The following is a 19,645-nucleotide window of genomic DNA, read 5'->3' as shown; positions in this document are numbered from 1 at the left end:
GTTACTAGGATAAATCAACCTTTTAAATTAACTGAATAACCAATGAGTTGGGGTCACTTTTAAAACCACACAGAGCAGAAACAAATCTTTTGCTCTATGCTACTACAAATTAGAAAAAATGTTCTGTCTTGTAATCAAAGATACGTAGACCTGCAAAATATCCTGAAGACAATGAGGTATTATTATCAATAACTTTTCTGTTTTTTCAAACATAGTATCAGAGAAAAAATGGTTTAGCAAAACATGCACTTTTTACTATCTGCATGTCTGAGTCACTCTCTTACGCTCTACAGTTTGATATTTTACTGTGAAAACCTTAATTCTTAACCCAGGATAAATCGTTTTTCCACCGCAGTGTAAAATGGAAGCAGCCTGGCCTAGGAGGTAGGGTATGGAGTTGTTGAGGAGCAGAAAGATGCCAGCATGCAGAAACAGCTCTTAGTTCTCCATGATACGTGACAGCTGCTGGGAGTCCTAGTGAGTATGAGAGGCAGTGATAAACTGCACAGGTGAAGCACCTGTTGGCAGTGAAGAAACTGAAGAAAGCAGAGGGGCAGCTGGTGCATCTTGTCAGATGTCGATGAGGCAGACCTCATGTGGATGACAGCTGCAAGAAGGAGGTTACAGACAAGGAAGCCCCACTGAGGAAGAAGCAGTGGGACCAGGAAGCATGAAGAGAGAGAATGACTTCCCAAAGAGGGGAGAGGAAGAACTTGAGTCCTGGCAAACAAAGTTACAGAAGTGGGTGGATGATGATGGAGTGGGAGGACACAGGAAGAGACAAGAGTTGATTTCATGGGACTTTAGGGTACATGGCACACAGAGGGAATAGAAGGATTAAAATGAAAGCCAGAAATTATAGCAGGAAGGGAGTATAATATGAGTGAAGCTGGGATTCATGATGACTTTTTAGGACCAAGTGAAAATATTTGAACAGGAAGAAAAGATTGTCTCACTTTCAGGAGGAAGGATGAGTTAAAAGGTTTGGAGGTCAGAGGGGACACAAGCAGATAGAGACAATTCTAAGGAAGGAAGAAATGTTGAATGTACAGAAAAGAGCAAGGGAGGCATGAGGGACTTCTGAGAGTGGAATTCTTCAGGGCAAATGGGTAAGGTATAAGTGAGTGAAGAAAGATGTTGATAGGGAAGATGTACTTTGTCTCCAGATATCACAGACTACATAAATGTCTCTCTTCTGTTAGAAGAATAGAAAATTGCCCATTGGCTTCAGTGAGGAAATCAATTCAGCTGTAAGGATGTGGAGTCTCAGTAAAATGTCGACCTGGGGAGCATGAAGAGGGACAGGTATTTGTCCAACAATTATATTCTATGTGGATGTATTCTAAGTCTATGAAGGTAATTTGCTTAGGGGGGTGTGTGTGTGTGTAACTCACCAGTTGTCTGTGGCCCTAAAAAAATGAGAGCTGAATCCTCATGAGCGCTTATCCCTTCCAAATTTAACACCTTAATTGCTCTCTTAAACTGATTACTCCTTACAATCCTAGTTTGTCCCATTGCAGAAGTCTGTGTCAGGATTTAAAATTCACCTCTTAAAACTGTGTTTTGGTCTAACGAAGTAGATCTTGTTAATGTTAATTGAAGTTTGCTATCTGAATCCTGGGAAAATCACTCAGATTTTATTCTCAGCTTTCAGACCCGACTTACCCTTAAATTCACTGTGAAAAGTACTTCTGGTTGCCAGGCAAATACTCTTTCTAATTAATTAAACCTTAAAATTTCTCTTTCATTGTATAACCAGAGGAATATTTATTTAGCATAATGCCCCACTTTGACTGTAGGATATATTAATCATTGAGTATCAGCTGCAGAATACTTCCACTCTGAGATACCATTCATAAATCTACTTTCCTTTATTAAACCTCCATTAAACTTTTACCATTCATCTTATAATTTCCAGTATCACATCAGCATCGTGGACTAATTAATACTTCCCCCTACCTGGGACACTAATCAAAAACAAGAAGACATGGTATTTTTTTCCTTCTGTTTAGATCACACATATTTGGTTATGACAACAGCTGAAATCCTTTGAGAACTGCTGTGTATTTTTGAAATTAATTCTTTCTCCAAACATAACGCTTGAATACTTTGTTGAGGTTTTTGGTGGGAATTCTAGTTTCCTCAATTACAGGCTAAATGCCAATAACTTCTGTGCACTTGCAGTGTGGAATATTTAAAAATTCTTGACTTTGGATAATTTTTTCCTATTATTTTTCATCTAGCTTGTACAATTTCCCTCATATTAATCTCTTTAATCCTCCTCCTGCTATCTCTAATTTTAGATTTTTCTGTCCTTTTTACCCTCAACACCCTTGGCATTGAATGAACTTCTTACAGGCTTTATGGAGGACTATTGTCAGCTGAAAGACTTCTCTGAATTGTGAGGTAATGACAATTTCAAAAATTGGTTTTAAATTTATTTTTGCTGCCTTTATGTTTGCCCTCATTAGTCATAGCTCAGGATTTTCATGTTCTGTCTTTTGAGCTGCAATCTCCTCTCTGACATGCTCTGTCTCTGATTTCTGAATCATCTCTGTTGTTCTTAAATTTTTTTGCACTTTTGTCCTAATCATGCTTCTTAAAAAACCAATTATTTAGCTGGGACAAGTTCTGCTGTAGAGGTAACACACTTTTATAATATACTAAATTGATCACCTTCTGGATGTCATGTTTTAGTGCCACACTCTGAGTGGTTTACGTTAACTCTGTAAATGGTGTGCTTGCTCTCAAAAATTTCACTTGACTGCCAGGTTAGTGATGGCAGCATTTTATTCATACCAGAACGTATCAGAGTTTTCTAACAGAGTATCTAAGTTTACTAAAAATACACAAAAAATTGAATCAGTGCAACTGTCTTCCGATTTTCATTGACCAGAAGTGGTAAGCCATATGTCACAAATGCCTGTCCAGGCATTCTGTAATCTGCTCACATAACATGGTATATAAAAAAAGCATTTCAAACACCTGGCATACATAGTCCAAAAGCATAAGGCTAAAGAAAATAATAATACTATATCAAGTATAAAATTACTTTCTCATTGGTCCCATTATGTTATTAATCCTTCTAGCTGATATTAATAGCATATTTTCTTCTTTATTGCCCTCTATGCATTTCTTTATAGTCCACCTCAATGATATCCAGCTTTTATAACAAAAGTCTTGAATATGCCAGATTCAAAATGTCTGCTCTTAGTTTTCAGGGTACTGCCAACAAAATAATTTAACCTACACATTCATTTCACACTGCTGAGCCCTAGGTTTGCAGCTTCATTTGCAGTCACTCTTCTGTCTGAATACATCTCCTCAGTTCCACCATTTCATCATTTTCTTCTCCCTGTCCCACTTCATTTGTGCTCATTTCATGAGGCATAGCATATCTTGTAATGCAGTATATATTCTCTGCCCTGACTAGTTTTGTGGTAAGCATGCAAATGCACTGGTTTTGGTAAGGCTTCCTGATATCTTTTCTGAAGCTATCATTGCAGCAGTGATCTGGTCAATTTATATTTGCAGTATTAAAATAATATCTGGAATTAAGGAATAAAAAACTTCTGGGTATTTTGCAATTTAATTGAAACCAGTAATTTTGCAGAAACAGGAAAGCGATATGTTTCCACGCTAATATAAACTCCTTTTATTTCCTTAATACAGGCAGTAATTTCTTACTAGAACATATTTTGCAGTCATGATTGTTTTGGTATACAAAGACTTCTGTGTCACAGAGAGTATTTGTAGTAACCTTTTGGTAAACATCTATCAAATTGTATGTACTTAAGCACATTTGGATAAAATTGTCCATTTTCTTTCTCGGTGGTGGTAGGAAGAGGTGTGCATTTTCTTAATCTTGAGGACGAATCCTTTGAAATCATGCTGGTGTGATTTAGGCTTATGGAGGGGCAATAATTACCAGTGCTGTTTGACCTAAGTATGGGGTTATGTACAGAAAAAAATACTTTTGATTCTCTCTTCCTTCAGTTTATATATGAATTCTCCCATGTTATTTTTCCTTTTAATAGCACTTTTTTTGTACTTTTTTCCCTAGGCTCAGTTGCAACATACCAACCATCTTGCTTTGTGCCCAGATTCTGTTTCCTTTCCTTGTCCCCTCTAAGTTACAAACTTCCAAACCCAGTTTTTAACAAACCTGGTACAATTTTTTCTAAAGGTTTACTTGTCCCACAGGAATTTAGCTTTCATTTTGCTTTCTCTAATACACATTTCATACCTTGTCACTTTGCTTCCATTAGGTCCTGTCATTTATATTATAATAAGTCATTCTTGAGTTAATCAATATTCCTACTTACAATGCTTATTAATGTGACACATTGTGGTGTTCCTTCTTCTGTGACCACTAAATTTTAAACTCATCTCATACCTCTCCCTCTTTGAAAGTGATTTTTGTATTTTACTCTGTTTTTTCTTTTTCCCACCCTCAATGCCATTTTAATTTTCTTTATCTTGCATATCCTTGCCAAATAAGCTTAATAACATAGTACTTGTTTTCTGTTTTTCTTTCTTTCTTTGGAAATAATTTTCTCGGATGCCTAAAATTCATTTATCCTAATGACACCAATTATTATTTGTATGAAGGTAAAGCCTGTGGGACCCAATCAGGTGAACTCCTATTATACTGGGTGCTGTGCAAGTAAGTCTTTGCCAGAGGTCAACAGGACATAAAGTTATGATTTCAGTGGCACATTTAGTTTGAGATAATATTCAACAAAGGATAACAACAAAGGGGAGGATAAGGAGAGTGAAGGACATGCCACAACAGAGCAGTACATACACTTTGTCCTGAACTCATTAATTTTCAACTCCTATCTGGGACATTCAGTTGAATCCAGTTACCCCAAGTGCCTGCAGTCTATAGAGAAAGCCAGCTGGAATGGAGCACTGTGGGAGCTATCAGCCTCCTCAGTAGGCTCCTGTTGGCAACATGACTTGACTTCTTTCGACCCCTCAGAAAACTCAGAAATCCTGGAAATTTACACTCAGCCTTGACATAACTTGGTGTCTCAGCATAGGCAAATATGTGCATCAGACCCATACCACAATTCCTTTCCTGTGGCTAGTACCCACTGCCATTTGTAAAGCCTCTTTGTCAGTATAGATTGAACAAATCTGACATGAAGATAGGAAACATCAGTTACTCAGTGGTCCCATACTCTTGACTGAGATATGCAATGGGAAAAGTGGCATTTGTCATGTTTTCCTTATCCTTACAACACACAATTGCATTCAAGTCTCACTTTAGGCTTAGTTTTAAAGGCAAATAGTGGAGTTTTTAATCATTTCTTGTGGAGGGCATTGTCAGGATTATTGCCTAATACTGAGGTGAAACATTTGCCTGAATTATCTTGTGAACAACCACAATTATGGAGTCTACTACCTAAAATAAATCTTCTTTTCTTCTAACTGTTTTTCAAATATTGGCAGAATGTCCACATATCTTTTCTACACTTCTGTATCTCAGTACACAAAAGATACTTACTTTGTGATTACAATACTGCATGCCTTTTTACCTTCTTCCTGGAGAAGTGACAACAAGAAATTTCTGTTTCAATTCCCGCTCAACCTACATCTTTAAACTACACCAGTACACCAACTTGCAAACCCCATTAGCTAGGGAGTAAAATACCATGACCATACCTACTTAGTTCTTTCTTCACAGGTCAGTCATCCACGTTACTGGTATCTTGTTACTTGTCTCTGAAATGCCAGCAACTTAGTGACAAAATTTTTATAATGCAGAGCTTATAAATAAATATCTTGGGAGTTTAAAAAATTCACAAAAGTTACAGTTGCATTTGCCTTATTACTGACATACTGTAGATTTGTCTACTTGACTTGTATCTACAGGTTAAGTCTATACTTGAAAGTTATATTGCTATAATTTGGATGGTCTTGAGATTTAAAAATAGCATGCACTATATTCACTAGTATATTCACAAATAATGTGAGGAGAAAAGTGTAGATGTACTTTACATAGAGATTGCTTAACTCCATTCCTCCGTGGAATATTTATACTTTATATAGCACCTCTATATCTGTATGATCATGAGTGCTCAAAGAAGATTGAACAATTTTAAATATATATCTTACTGTGGGAGAACTTGCTGTTTAAAATGAGCTTCTTTGGTTCTTCTAGTCACTCTGACTTTTTCAACCCCAAAAACATCCAAGTTCTCCCTTCTAGCTAAATATTTGTGCTGCAGATCATTATTTCCCTGAGGTATATTAGCTTGCACTTTTCCCATGTTAAATCTTGTGGGCAATTAGCTAGCTTCTTTATTATTCCTCCTACAGCCCTTTAACCCTCCCTTCGCTACCTGCTTTCTGAACTCTTCCTGCTAGAACCAAAGCAAAGTCTGGAACATAAATACACACAGCTATGTATTTTTAAATTCCTAGATGTGCTTTTTTTCTCCCCTGAAGGCTGGGAATAGATTTGCTTTCTTCATAGCTTTACACTGATGTAATATTTCTATAAAATTGCTTAATGTGAGTGAAGAGTCAGGCAACAAGGTCCTGATTTGAAGTCTATTGTTAAAAAGGCCCTTATTGACTTCAGTAGGCTTGAGATTCACCAATAAATCTGTAAGACCAAGTGATAGGGTCAATGGTTTAGTACTCTATAAAATTTCACTTAATAAATGAATGCAAAATTTCATCCAAAATGTCCCCATAAATTTATACCTCTCTTTTCTCATTCTTTAAATCAATATAAATGCAACACAAGGAATGTATCAGTGTCAAGATATCAATAGCTCTGCCACTGTTATCTGTTGGTTTATATGCTTTTCCCTTTAAAGCTAGGAATACAAATATCTCTATATTTTTCTTTTTTTATAACTATATAAATTCAAATTTAGAATTATTTTTCTGGTTTTGTTTCAAATATAGCTTAAAAAAAAAAAAAAAACAACCAAAAAACAACGTAAAGTCAAAATCCCTCACTGAGAGAAAAAGAATCGGTCTGCTAAATTTTAACCCAATGTGATGTGACTTCATGAAACAACTGTTAGAAACCCAGAGTAAGGAAGCTCTGTAACAGCAGCAATGACAGTGTTAATGGTGCTACTCTGTCATACAGAGCCTGCAGAGGGCATATAGGCCTTCTTCAGAAAGATACAGAAAGATGTTGATGGATCTCATAAAGCTGACAGGTTGTTGCTGTCCATTGTCTTGCAGAACAGATTAATAGATTCATTGGTTCTTACTAGACAAAACTGCTCACAGAAGATAGAATTTATACTGAAAAGTTGCTGCATTCTGCTTGCTGGTACAAAATGCTCTTTGGCTTTCCATCTTTCACTTGTTGGCAGGTACTTAAATAAGAAACACAGAGAACCCATTTACAGTTATGGGTCTTTGTCCTCACTCATAATTATAGTTATTAAATAGATTTTAAAAGCTCATTTTTTCAAGAATAGAATTCTACACAGACGCCGGTGGCACAATTAATCACCCTCTAGATATGTCAGCAGCATGATACAAGAGTTGGTAAATTTAATACTATATTTTGTGTTGGATGGAAGTCAAAAAGGAACTATTTGGCCATATGCCTCAGATCATTAAAAAGTTGTCACTGTGGCACTCCAACCTTGACAGCCACAGATCAGCTCTGGAGGGAACAAATAGAGCCAAAGGGAACCTGTAAAACCAAACTGATCTGCATTCTGTTATCCTGAATATTTTCACCGGATGCGCTCTGATGCATTTGCTACAAAAAATAAAGGGAAAAGGAAGGAGAAAAATCTAATGTCTTTCACATCGGTGAAGCAAATAGAGCCGCAATTCGATGCTTACAGATAATGGTGAAAAGTTAGCATTTGTGTGAGTATTCCCTTTGATTGGAGTGAGTGATGGCTCATCAAGGGCATGTTTAGGGGTTATAACCTGGCTCTACATCATCTTGGAACTGGTCTAACAACTCTTTCATCATAATCTATGTGTCCGCTACCTTTCAAACTGCACGCAAAGAAACTGCAAAATCCAAAATGATGACAGCAAACATTCCTAGTTTATACCCTGCGGTTATAAAACAAATGTCAGGAGAAAAATGTGGGCTCAAAAGTTAATGCTTTTTACAACTGTGATTTTGTATGAGACTCATTCCAGAATACTGGGAAATGGTCTGTGCTAACTCTCACACAGTATTACCAGTCTTGCAGTGTTATTTGAGGTGATGCCTGAAGTAGGCTTGATTACAATGATTGCTTCTCATTCTTATTTGAGCTGTATCTCTATCTTCTTTCATTTAACAGAAGTATGTTTGCAAGCTAGAGTCTGAAACTGTTTCACCATATAGTTTTTTTGATCCTTGGCTAGCAGGGACACTACTGTTGGCTTAAACCTCCTCTTTTCAAGTCCCACTGAGTCACGAAAAGAGATGCTCCTTGGTTAAAGAGAAACCAAACAGTGCCAGACGTATTTCATTGTCTTTCCCAAACTAAAGGAGAAACAAGCACATATTTGCAAAAACGAAATAGTAATAAGATTGCTGGACTTTATTGCCTAAACAAATGACATCCATGGACATCATATGGGAAAGCCAGATCTTGTATTGATTACACCAAATGGAAAGGTTTTGTGGCAAAACTACTACATCAAAAACTGTTGAGTCTATGGATTTTCTGAAAAAAAAAAAAAAAAAAAAAAAAGAGCATTCATCTTAAATTCTCCTAAGGCTATTGGCAGGTAACTAGCTAAGTGGTTGTAAACCAGGGTGAAAAATGGTTTCTGTGGAGGCAGAAGGTACTTTTGATGTACTTTGTCTCTCTAGAACAGTTCCGTTTTGATGCTTTTTGATTGCTTTGAGCAATTTTTAAATGCTGTTTCTGTTTTGGTGAGAGAGAGATCATGGTCAAACTATGGCCATGCATCAATGAATTGGAATACCGTGTACAAAAATTATGAAGACAGAAGATTTTCAGACTGCCTCTTGCTATTAGTCTTGTAGGTGGTGGGTGTGAAGAAAATAAGGTGTCCTCATTCATGAGGGGTTGGGACAGAGTTAAGAGTATCACAGTTGTGTACCTGCATGTCTTCTATATTGAGACATATTTGCCTACATCTCCAATACAAAAATTGGAATGAGACTATCCCTCTGATGCATAACTATTTCAATACTAAATTATGATAGTCTGCACTGAAGTGCCATAGATAGGGGAAAAATTAATAGTAATAAAGTATGTGGGTGGGGTAGAATTTCTAACTGAGGTATTTGATGCCAGTTTAAGTTTTAGGTCAAGCAGGCCCCAATATATACACTCTCTCCAATCTGTCAGTTCTGACCAGTGTGCATTCTCCTCATCAAAACACACAGTGCCATGGCTAGTCAGAGTTCTAGGATTACCTTAGGCTAACCTTAGGCTTTAGTGCTATTTTTTTTTTTCACTCCCTGTGCTGCATCTTGCTCTCTGCCTTTAGAAAAAGTGAATATATGATAATCAGTTTTCTGTTTCAGAATTACAGGGGAAAAAAGGGAAGGGATGACTATACCTTGCGGCTTCTCTAGCTCCTTCTCCTACCCAGAAACACTAATCTTTTAAACAAATACAAAAAAATCGATTTTCTAATAATGGAGGGTAGCACCTTTCAAAAGGTCTTACGTTGTCCAAAAAATATTCTTAGTCCAAACGTTTAAATTTTATAAATACATGTAAAATCTCTTTCTTCCTGCACTCTAGCCTTCAAATTACTGTACAATAGCTCAATTTCACATAAGTGTTTCAGGCAGTTTATAGTGCTCTTTGGCATAGCTTGTCCATCAGCAGGCTACATACTTTAGCCTCTCTAATTCAGGTTCAGAGAATGCAGAATAGCTCATTCTTCACATTTGTTCTGTATCTTGCTCTTCAGTCTGTACCTGATATCTCTATAAGATGTCAGCAGAGCTGTACTTTGTTAAATATCTGTTAGGGGAAGGCTTTTAGTGATCCCAGCTTGTCCATTATAACTCTTCTACCAGCAAATATTCCCCTTGGATCCGCTTATGGCATTCTCCCTCACCCATTTTGGTTATAGCAAGTCAGATGAGCAAGCCTTGCTATTTAAATAGTGTGAACCAATCTGGCTCATCTTCACAGAAAAACGTTAGGGAGTGATTAAATGAGCAACAGAGTCAGGTGATGGGGGCTGAGTTGAGGGGGATGGAGGAGGAGGAATAATCTCTAGGAGAAGGTCAGTAGTGAGCTGCTGTGGCCACACTGGTTTCTCTGGCATGGCTGGGGCTGAACAGCTACAGCCACCCAGTCCTCAGATGCCACTGTGCTGAGGGCTGAGACAAAAGATGTAGAATAGGTACAGGGGGATAGCAAAATGATTAACAGCATCCCTAGTTTTGATGCCAGGTAATTCAGGAAAAGTCCTGTATTATGCTTCAACTCAGCTGGCAGGAACATGCTGTGAGGGCTGGTGGTGCCTGCTGTGGAACCAGGCAGGGAAGCTTTAGCTTGTTGCCTGCAGTGCCACCTTGCCTCAGCTGCCTGCTCCTGGTGCTCTGGCAGAGAGGCTGCTGCTCACAGCACACCAGAGGGAAGGGCCTTTATACGTGTTACTGATGCACTTTGCAAAAAAAGGACATTTAAGCCCAATTGGTTGACTTTGCACTGAAGCATGTAAGAAATGCCTGCTGTTGCTGTTAGGAGGCTTGTATTCTCCTCTAGATAGAAAAGAACAGGAGGTGACTTTTTAAATGTCCTGCTGGTTTTTGTTGGGGTTTTTTTCGGTGAGCAGCTGACTAAAGCTTGACCCATTTATTTCTAAACTGCTTCCCTGCCACCAGTGCAGTGGTGCAGCTCTTTGGTGCAGACAAAGCCCAAATTGATCTTTAAGGCATTTACTGCTGCAGTTTAGAGAAGATTCTTTCTAGAAAGAACTGGGATGCTGGCAGATCTGCCAATGCCATGCAAAATATGCTTTTGCAGAGGGTGATGTGAAATGAAAACGCTTAGAGAAGTCGTATTTCAGTCCTCTGCATTTCTTACTGCCAAAAGGTGAGCAAACATATTGCAGGCCTTTGCCTGGGTCTAATCCCAGGCAGGTGGAGACTCAGATGATTCTCTGGATGAGCCACAACATTTTTGCATCATGAACAAGGTGCCGCAATGCCAGGAGTCTGGCTACAGTATGCCAGTGTTTGAGATTTCATTTTCTTTAAAGAGTGAATTAAAGGAAATACAAGCTCTTTCATTCTCTCCATGTCTCTCCCCTTTCCAATATTTTTAAGAATAGAAAAAAAACCAAAGTATTTCAATGTCATTGCAGTGTATTAAAATATGTGACATTGAAAATATGTGACTTTTTGTCTCATTTTCTTCAAACTTTCCCTTTGCCATATCTGTGCCCTCTTATTAGTGTCTGCTTTGCTTCCTAATTTTTTTATAAGTCCATCTTTCTCTTTTTTCCCTTGCTTCGTGCTTGTCTTTGATGCACCTTTCTATCTCCCTTTTCCTTGCAATGTATGAAATTCTAGTTTTCTGCAAAATTTCTCATATTACAGGAGTACTATCTAAATGCAAATATTTAAGGAAAAACAGAAGAAAAATTTAAGTACTTTCTCACCCAAGTGTATATTCCTTTGGCTTCTACATTAAGACAGTAGCAGCTAGTAAAACACCTAATAGTAATTCTTACTAGAAATTTTTTTAATTACTGAATTTTGATCAAAAAGAAAGTTTTCCTTTGTATATCCCTTATGAATTGTCTTTTGCTTATTGCTTAAGGGAATATATTTTAATATTATATGTATTCAAAAAGTGTTTAATGAGACCACAGTAAAATACAAATCATGCATCTGTGAAGCCTCACTCCATCAGTACGCTTGGAGTGCCAAAGCTCCCATTGTCTACTCCTCTACAGAGCCCTCTGTTCAGGAATTTATTTATATCACCTGCTTATGAAATGCATTCAAAACAAAAACATCATAATTAGGCCTTTATGCCAGAATTTCAAGATAATTAAAATTCAACTCTTCTCTATAATTTTAATCTGGCTAAAATCAGAGGTAATTGCAGAGCTCAAAGAGCTTTTTTTTTTTGCTCCTAGGATCTGCTTTTGAACCCTTTGATAATATCATGTGAGATGAGTTGATATAAAGAGATTTCCAATACAGGACTGGTAGTGACAGTGATAGGCAGCTGGAATTACTTATGATAGATGGACAGAGGGGTAGGATAAGCATTTTTAAATCAGTTTTTCCTTGGAAATGAAATCTTTCATTCCTACGATCTCCAGAGTAGTTTAATTTAGTTTCCACTGGGCAACTCATCTATAACAGCAGCCTTTACTTCATGGACTGAGATTTAGACAGCAACTATTTCCATAGAAAGGAGTGACACCCTTACCACTTGCAGTTGCAGAACTCCTCTGACACCCCAGCCTTAGCTCTCACTCCATGCCAGCTCAGGCAATCACAGACCTCAGGGTTCAGAAGAGCACATCTCCTGTAGCACCCTCCTGCCTTGCTGCCACACCTTGTCCCTAACTGTATGTCATTCCTCTTTGGGCAGGTGCTCCTGAACAGCTTCCCAGGCTGCAGCAGTGCCACAGAACCATGTGTGCCAGCACAAATATCACACTGTGCTAGGAAACGCACAGCCTGACCCAAGGGCTTTCTGTACTCTAACAATATAAAGTTCCAAAAGTTCAGTGGGTAAATTGGAGATGATTTGTCTCTAAAGGGACAAATCTTTCATATTTCACTCCACCTTTGACTAATGGACTTACTTGCTTTTACAAGTGTACTTCACAGTGTTTCCGTTCTCACATTCCTGTGAGTTTGGAAAGTGTGACAGTCCCATTTCAAAGATAATGATCCAAGACAAAGTTGCACCATCTCAAAAACTGCACCTACCTTGGTAGTCATCTCTCTTGGCCAATGGTCCCTTGGCCACAGGTTAAGTGACAGACTGTACATTTCACGTTGCTCTGGTTTAGCCCCTTCTAGAACAGGGACACTGATTAGACAATGATCCCATGTACCCTCTTGGTTCCAAGTGGTGGCCTTCATGCACACAACTTTTTTTTGTCTCTGTTTTTCACTTTAAAGTGCCTAAACCCGAGAACTTTCACAGCTCACTAAAGTGATGTTTCTGGCAGTGTTTCTGTTCTCAGGCATTAGATTTATTGCCTTGGATAAATTTGCAAGGTTTTGTAAAAAGATATGAGGCAAACCCAGTGCTTGTCTACATGGCCTGCAGTGAACTGCCACTTGAGGGAAGCTCTCTAATGTTTCACCCAAATTAGATCTTGAAGAAAAAATATTTAATTAGTTCCAAGGAATAATGCAAGGGCAAAATAACACACACAAGCAGTGTTGGTGATCAGTGGCCCAGGACCTGCTAGTGAACTGAAAAGCCAAGTTATTTGAAAGTGTAGCTGCAATGCAGGTACTAAGACACTTTATTTCTATCATTCTCAATGGGGACTTAAATCCACATAAGGATATTGGTCTAACTTGTCTAAAGAAGTGGGCAAGTTAACCTACTCTTCATGTGCAAAATATGACTCAGAGTTACTACCTAGCCAAAAATCTGGGGTTTATGCTGGTGCTCTATTTCATTGGAAATATTAGGTCAAAATCAGGTTCAGAGTCGTGGTGTTTTGCATGATGATTTGCAATCCTAAAGCTGGCTGGAACTTGAGGGCTGTGCCAAAAAATCGTCTGAGCACACTGCACCCACATGAAAGACTGAAAATATCAGTCTCACTTGCATTTCTGATGGACAACAAGCACTTGCTTCCTCTTTTTCTCTTCTCATTATGTCTATTTGAAATGGAGGCAGACCAGGACAAAGAAAGCAGCATCCCACTGGAGTACTGTGTGCCTGCCATCTTCCCAGACTCACACACTACAAGGAAGATCATCGTGGACTGTCAACTTGTGATGCTTAGACCCTCACTGAGATTGAACTTTGAGACCTTTTCTGAAAGAAGTATTCTCATAAAAAAGAAATTTTCTTCAGTTGAAACAGGGAGACTGTGATGGAGTTAAGCAAATGCTTAGGGCAGTGGAGGGGAGAACAAAGTCTAGTCCTACTTTGCCAGTTAGTCACTCTAAGAATGTATCATCAACACATGTACTTGAATTATGGTCACAAAGTGCTGCAGCATTTTACTTGCTTATGGACAGGGTAGAAGCTACCAAATCTGTATTTTAAGCATATCCTAAATCAATAAAAAGTGGCTGAAAAAGTACATGCGTAAGTGAAAAATCAAACATAAGTGGGCTGGCCTCAGGATATTATTATTTATTGAAACATATTTTTCTTTTTCTTATGGTTTTAGAAACAAATGGCAGGTGCAAACAAAGAATAAAATTAGCCATCATTAGTTCTGCAGAGTATTTTGAATCATGCAGCTGTGATCTGGATAAATAATTCAGACTTTACTCAGTAAATCTAAACCCAAAATCCATTTATAAACTGAGAATGCTTATTAATCTGTAGCTCTCAGGTTAACCATTTGGGTCAATTACCCAAGTAGTCTTGCACAGCTGGTAACCACAATCCATGTTTCAGTTCTTCAGGACTACAGCAAAGGTAGGAATATACAATTTGTCAGTTTCATGCCAATCAACTTCTTTTCTTTATTAGACTATTTGTGAAAATGACAAGCTGAGAGCTGACTTGAGACAACTTTCCTTTCAAGGTCAGCGAATTTTCAGAATTTGATATGTCTTTTCTGATACCTGTGCTGCAGTTGAGGCTGACCAACACTTTTCCAAATGCTGCCTCATAATTCAGAACCCAGTTTTCTACATTTTGACACACTTCTATTTTAATTTTTGGCAAGTTCTCAGATTTTAGATCCACATAACACTTGGAGGTGTGGGGATTTAAGTGTACTTTACAGTCTCAACTGAGTCAACCTGATAGCCCCTGGAGACCACTGTGAGTGTCTAATACAGATATTTATGACTGGGGATGCATACCTTAATAGTGAAATGACATATTGGGGGGGGAGGACAGACGGGGACATGCTGTGCTGAGCTCAGCAGCTCTTTCCTCCTCTTTGTGATATATTCCACCTTCAGATGTGATGAGGGGATGGCATGAGGATATACACAGGTCAAGTAGAGTAGACAAAGGCAGCAGATACACAGCCACACCCAAAGCTACTCGGGATCCTCTCCACACACATTTGGTGAGGACCTCACCTTCAGAGCAGGATACTTGGTCCCACTATCTCCTCTCAGCACTTGAAAGCTTCTCCTCTTTCCAGCTGCCTACCCCCCTTGGAGGGGCTTCCTCCAAGTCCTGATGCCTCGATATAGATCAAGTTAAACCTCACAGACAGGCTCCATTTGCTGATTTGCTGAGCTATTTAAAGAAACCAAAATGAGTTGCTGAGCTGCTAAGAAAAAGCAAGCCAGTGAGAATGTAGCCCACTGACAGAACTGATCAGCTATGTGCCATATACTTGTAAGTAGTAACTAATAATATTTGTGATAACAAATAGATTTACATGCCAACAATTTGTCTTGGTAACTTCTGTATAACCTTTAACTTCTTTCTCAACATATCTTTTACCAGGAAATTTGCTCTTGGCTTTAAGATTTCAAGTGAGTGAAATTCCACCAATTGGCAAAGTATTTCACAGCCCAATAAGCCTTGTGATTAAAAAAGCATCCACTAACTCTTCTTTATATCCCTTTTGCTGCCAATCATAATCAGCACCTCTGCATGACATTTTGGGCTCCATTTCTAAAGATGAGAAATAACACTTTTCCTTTGACATATTTGTTGAACACAGTTAAGTCACCTGTTCATCTGAGTATAGAAGACAGACTAAGCTTCCTTAATGCCCTGCTAAGGATTTTGTATTTCAGCTCTTTGAGTGCTTTTTGTTTCAAACCTTATTTAAGGTATGAGTTTCTGTCTCAGCTGCTTTGTTCTCTCCGAAGTTTGGGCCCAGGTACCAAAGTACTCCCAAGAACAAGATGAGTAAGGATGATACATTCAGTAGCGATAACACTTCCTATTACAAGCTGCTTTTACTCATCTACCCAAAATACACATTCTTAGGTGCTTACAGCTTGCCTCATCAGTTTTAGTTTTACCATCAAACCATTACTTGGAAATTCCACCATAAAAGATACAGTACTACCTGCAGGTAATTGATAAACACACAGAAGAACACCAGAACAAATATGGAAATGGCCTTTAAACACTTAGATATTCAAAGAGGTTCTGGGTGTTTTGGGGAATAATAGACCAGGAAGTCTTATGAGTGAACACTATGAATTAGTTGAAATAATAATTTAAAACAAAGTAGCAAAACACTTGGGAGACCATGACCAAATAGGGGCCAATCAGCACAGCTCCTGCAGAGGGAAATATTGTTGTGCTAATCTCCTAGAACTCCTTGAATATGTTAATAAAGAAGAGCAGCTGGAATAATTTATTCTAACCTCTCTGGGCCACTGACAAAATTCTTTGCAAGAAGCTATGAAGGAAGCTAAGTAGTGATGGATCAAGAAGTGGTGGAGGAAAAGGAGGTGAAGGGCAGGATTAAATGGTCAATTTCATCAGGTCAAAGGATAACAGCAGTGGGCCCCAAGGTTCTTGCTCATCCACTTATTTATTAATCATCAAGGAAGCGGGAATTGCTGTGAGGCAGCAAAATTTGCAAGGGATAAAAAATAGTTCAGTGTAAGTTCAGAGATGTTTGTGTGCAAGTTCTGAAACAAACAGAACTATGTGACCTACTCACTCTAACGAATTATCAACAAAAGCAAAGTAAGGTATACCAGGTGGAAAAAATATTAATTACTCAACACCTCACAGAGCTCTAAATTAGCGTACCAACTTTAGAAAGGGACCTAGTTATCCTTGTAAATTACTTCAGTAAAGACTTCTGCTTAATGTGCAGCTGTACAAGATAAGCAAACATATTAAGATGCATAAAGAATGAGAACTAATAGAGAAAGGATTAAACAGCCAATGCTATAGTCTGATCTGAAATACTGTGTGCAGTACCAGTGACTCCATCTTATAAACAATAATGCTGATTTAGAGAGGGTTCAGTGAAGGACAATGGGAATGATCAAGAGCATTAAAAAGCGCTCTTATGAAAAAAGATGGAAGTCACTGGGGTTGTTGACCATGAAAAAATGGATGTCAAATTTACAAACTGTAATGAAGGCTAAAGTGAATGTATGTCTTATAAAACACCCACACAAAGGGAGAGGAAAAGCAATTAGAAAGAGGAAAATGGAAAAAAGATACACTGTTTCATATAATTTGCAGTAAGAACCTGAAAATGAGGAAATCTCTGGGGATAATAATTGAAGTGGATTCATAAAGAGAGTGCTAGACAGCAATAGTGGTACCCAGAATTTTCAGGGGTAACAGCTGATAGAAACAGCCTTTATTTCAGCCAGACTCAGTTAGAGAGAGCTATTGTGTCACAAATTTTCAGACATCCCTACCCTTAGGTTTCTCTGAAGGCCTCCCTCATAATCATCCTAGAGTCCTGGAGAATATAACGTATTAGACAACACTGATTCAAGATGACTCCTAAAGTTCTATGCAAGTGTTACAAATGCCTTCATTTTATACTAGATCACACTTGCAATTCCTAACTGTGCTTTATGATTTAGATTTTTAACCTATTTCATTAGTTTCTTACACTGATCTGTACTGAGGCTATACAGCACTATTTTTTAAATTTGTAATGTAACATACGTGTGGTTAAATTAATCACAGAAATCTAAGTATGTCAACACTTTCTCACCCAGGCTTAGCTGATCTTATGAGAAAATGTTTGCACATTTTCTTGAAAAGATCTATTTTCCATAAGACCACATTAAGTGGCATTATTCATGATAAAATCTGAACTTTTTTCTGATTGTGTCCCATACAAGCCCTTCCATGGTTTTAAGAGAAGCTGATATTAGACTAAGTAGCTTTTAGCTCCTCATATCATCTAATTTCACTCTTTTTAAAACAGCAGCACTCTTTACTAATCCTGTGGCACTTTTACCCCAGAAATCAAGATTTGTTCAAAATCAGCATTAATATTCAGAGAGCTCCTAAACCAATTCTGTAATACTATTGGGTGCAAGTTATTGGGCACAGTAGATTCTAAAATGCTTAATGGTTTTTGTTTCACATCCTCCCCAGTTACTAGTAGAATAGAAAGTACTTAATTAATCACTATAAGAGATGAATACATCATGCTAATGATTAATACTTCTGTTTTTCCTGCATAGCGATTGACAATTTTGCAATCCTGGTCAAGTTCTGGATCTGTGCCATTTGAAGGATTTCATTTGTTTCTGATTTAGTTAAAATATTCCTTCTCCATCCCATCTGTAATAAATTCTTTTTATATGCCTTTTAACTTTCCTTGTTAATTGCCTGCTTTTTCTGATTGCTAACTTGGGCCCACAGTGATGAGCTTCCCTGTGTTCTCCATCTTCTGCATGTGCTACTGGTCTTGTGGCAGCTACTTTCATCTTTCGCAAAGAGCTTTGTAGTCTTCTGGCTACATCAAGGGAAACAAGTAGAGTGATACAGCTAGAGCAGACCTAGGAGAAGAAGCAGCAGGCACTGAGTATCTGGCATTCACATTGCATTTCTCAGGTGTCCTTCCTTACAACTAGTTCCAGCCAGGACACCTGGACAGAACAGGACACAGGTAGGTTTGGTGAATGGGAATCATCAAAAGGTTCATTCCAGGAGCACATTACTGACATGGGTTGATATAATGATGCAGAGAACCTGGAAATAAATAAAATCCTTACTGATTTTTACAGGATCTGCCTGGCTCTCTGTGTTGGATCTGGCTGAGATGGAGCTCATTCTCCCATAGTAGCCTTCACAGTGCTGTGCTTTTCTTTGGTAGCTGGAAAGGTGTTGGTAACACAGCAGTGCTTTGGGTACTGCTGAGCAGGCACAGCATCAGCACTGTCTCTCAGCATTGCCCCCCATCAGCAGGTTAGTGGTGGGCAAAATCCTGAGAGGGGGCACAACCAGGCCAGCTGATCCAAATTAACCAAAGGGATATTCCATAGCATATGACATCAGCTCATATATAAAAGCTAAGGGGGGGAGGAGGAAAGGGGGGCATTCATTATTCACAATATTTGCCTTCTGGAGCAACCACTACACATGCTGAAACCCTGCTTCCCAGGAGTGGCTCAACGTTGCTCACTGATGGGAAGGAGAAAAAAACCTTTTTTGTTTTTGTTTTTTTCTTTGCTTGTGTGCATTTAACTTTTGCTTTTCCTTTAGTAAATTGCCTGATCTCAACTTATGAGTAATTTTCCATCTTGTTTTCTCTCCCCTGGCCAGCTGGGAAGGGGTAGGGGGTAAGGCAGCTTGGGGGACATGTGGCATCCAATGAAGGTCAACCCACCACACTCTTCTTTATCAAATAACCATAAAAAAATTAGACAATTTATCTTTCTTTTTCTTGTTGCACATATGGTGAAGATACCTTATTATTTCTTCTCAAGAAACATTTTTGTTCTTGCAGAATGAACCAATGAACCACCACATTTTTTCCTACTGAATCCAACAGAAAACAAAAGTATCTGCTGAAATAAAGGCAGAAGAGTGTGGCCAAAGGTAATCTGCAGGAAAAATGTACTACACTCTCAAAATTGCAGTTT

At 38.3% G+C, this 19,645-nt stretch overlaps 1 long non-coding RNA gene across 1 annotated transcript; it reads left to right on the top strand.

The window, feature by feature from the left end:
• Window positions 1–577: 577 nt before the first annotated feature.
• LOC138109114 (uncharacterized) lies at window positions 578–14,190 on the top strand. Its single transcript, XR_011150280.1, has 4 exons — window positions 578–741; window positions 1,203–1,305; window positions 2,359–2,406; window positions 13,812–14,190. It is a non-coding gene; the product is annotated as an uncharacterized lncRNA (long non-coding RNA).
• Window positions 14,191–19,645: the final 5,455 nt, after the last annotated feature.

Source organism: Aphelocoma coerulescens, chromosome 4, assembly GCF_041296385.1.
Source record: "Aphelocoma coerulescens isolate FSJ_1873_10779 chromosome 4, UR_Acoe_1.0, whole genome shotgun sequence".
Classification (NCBI taxonomy): Eukaryota; Metazoa; Chordata; class Aves; order Passeriformes; family Corvidae; genus Aphelocoma; species Aphelocoma coerulescens.
This window is presented reverse-complemented; position numbering and strand designations above follow the sequence as displayed.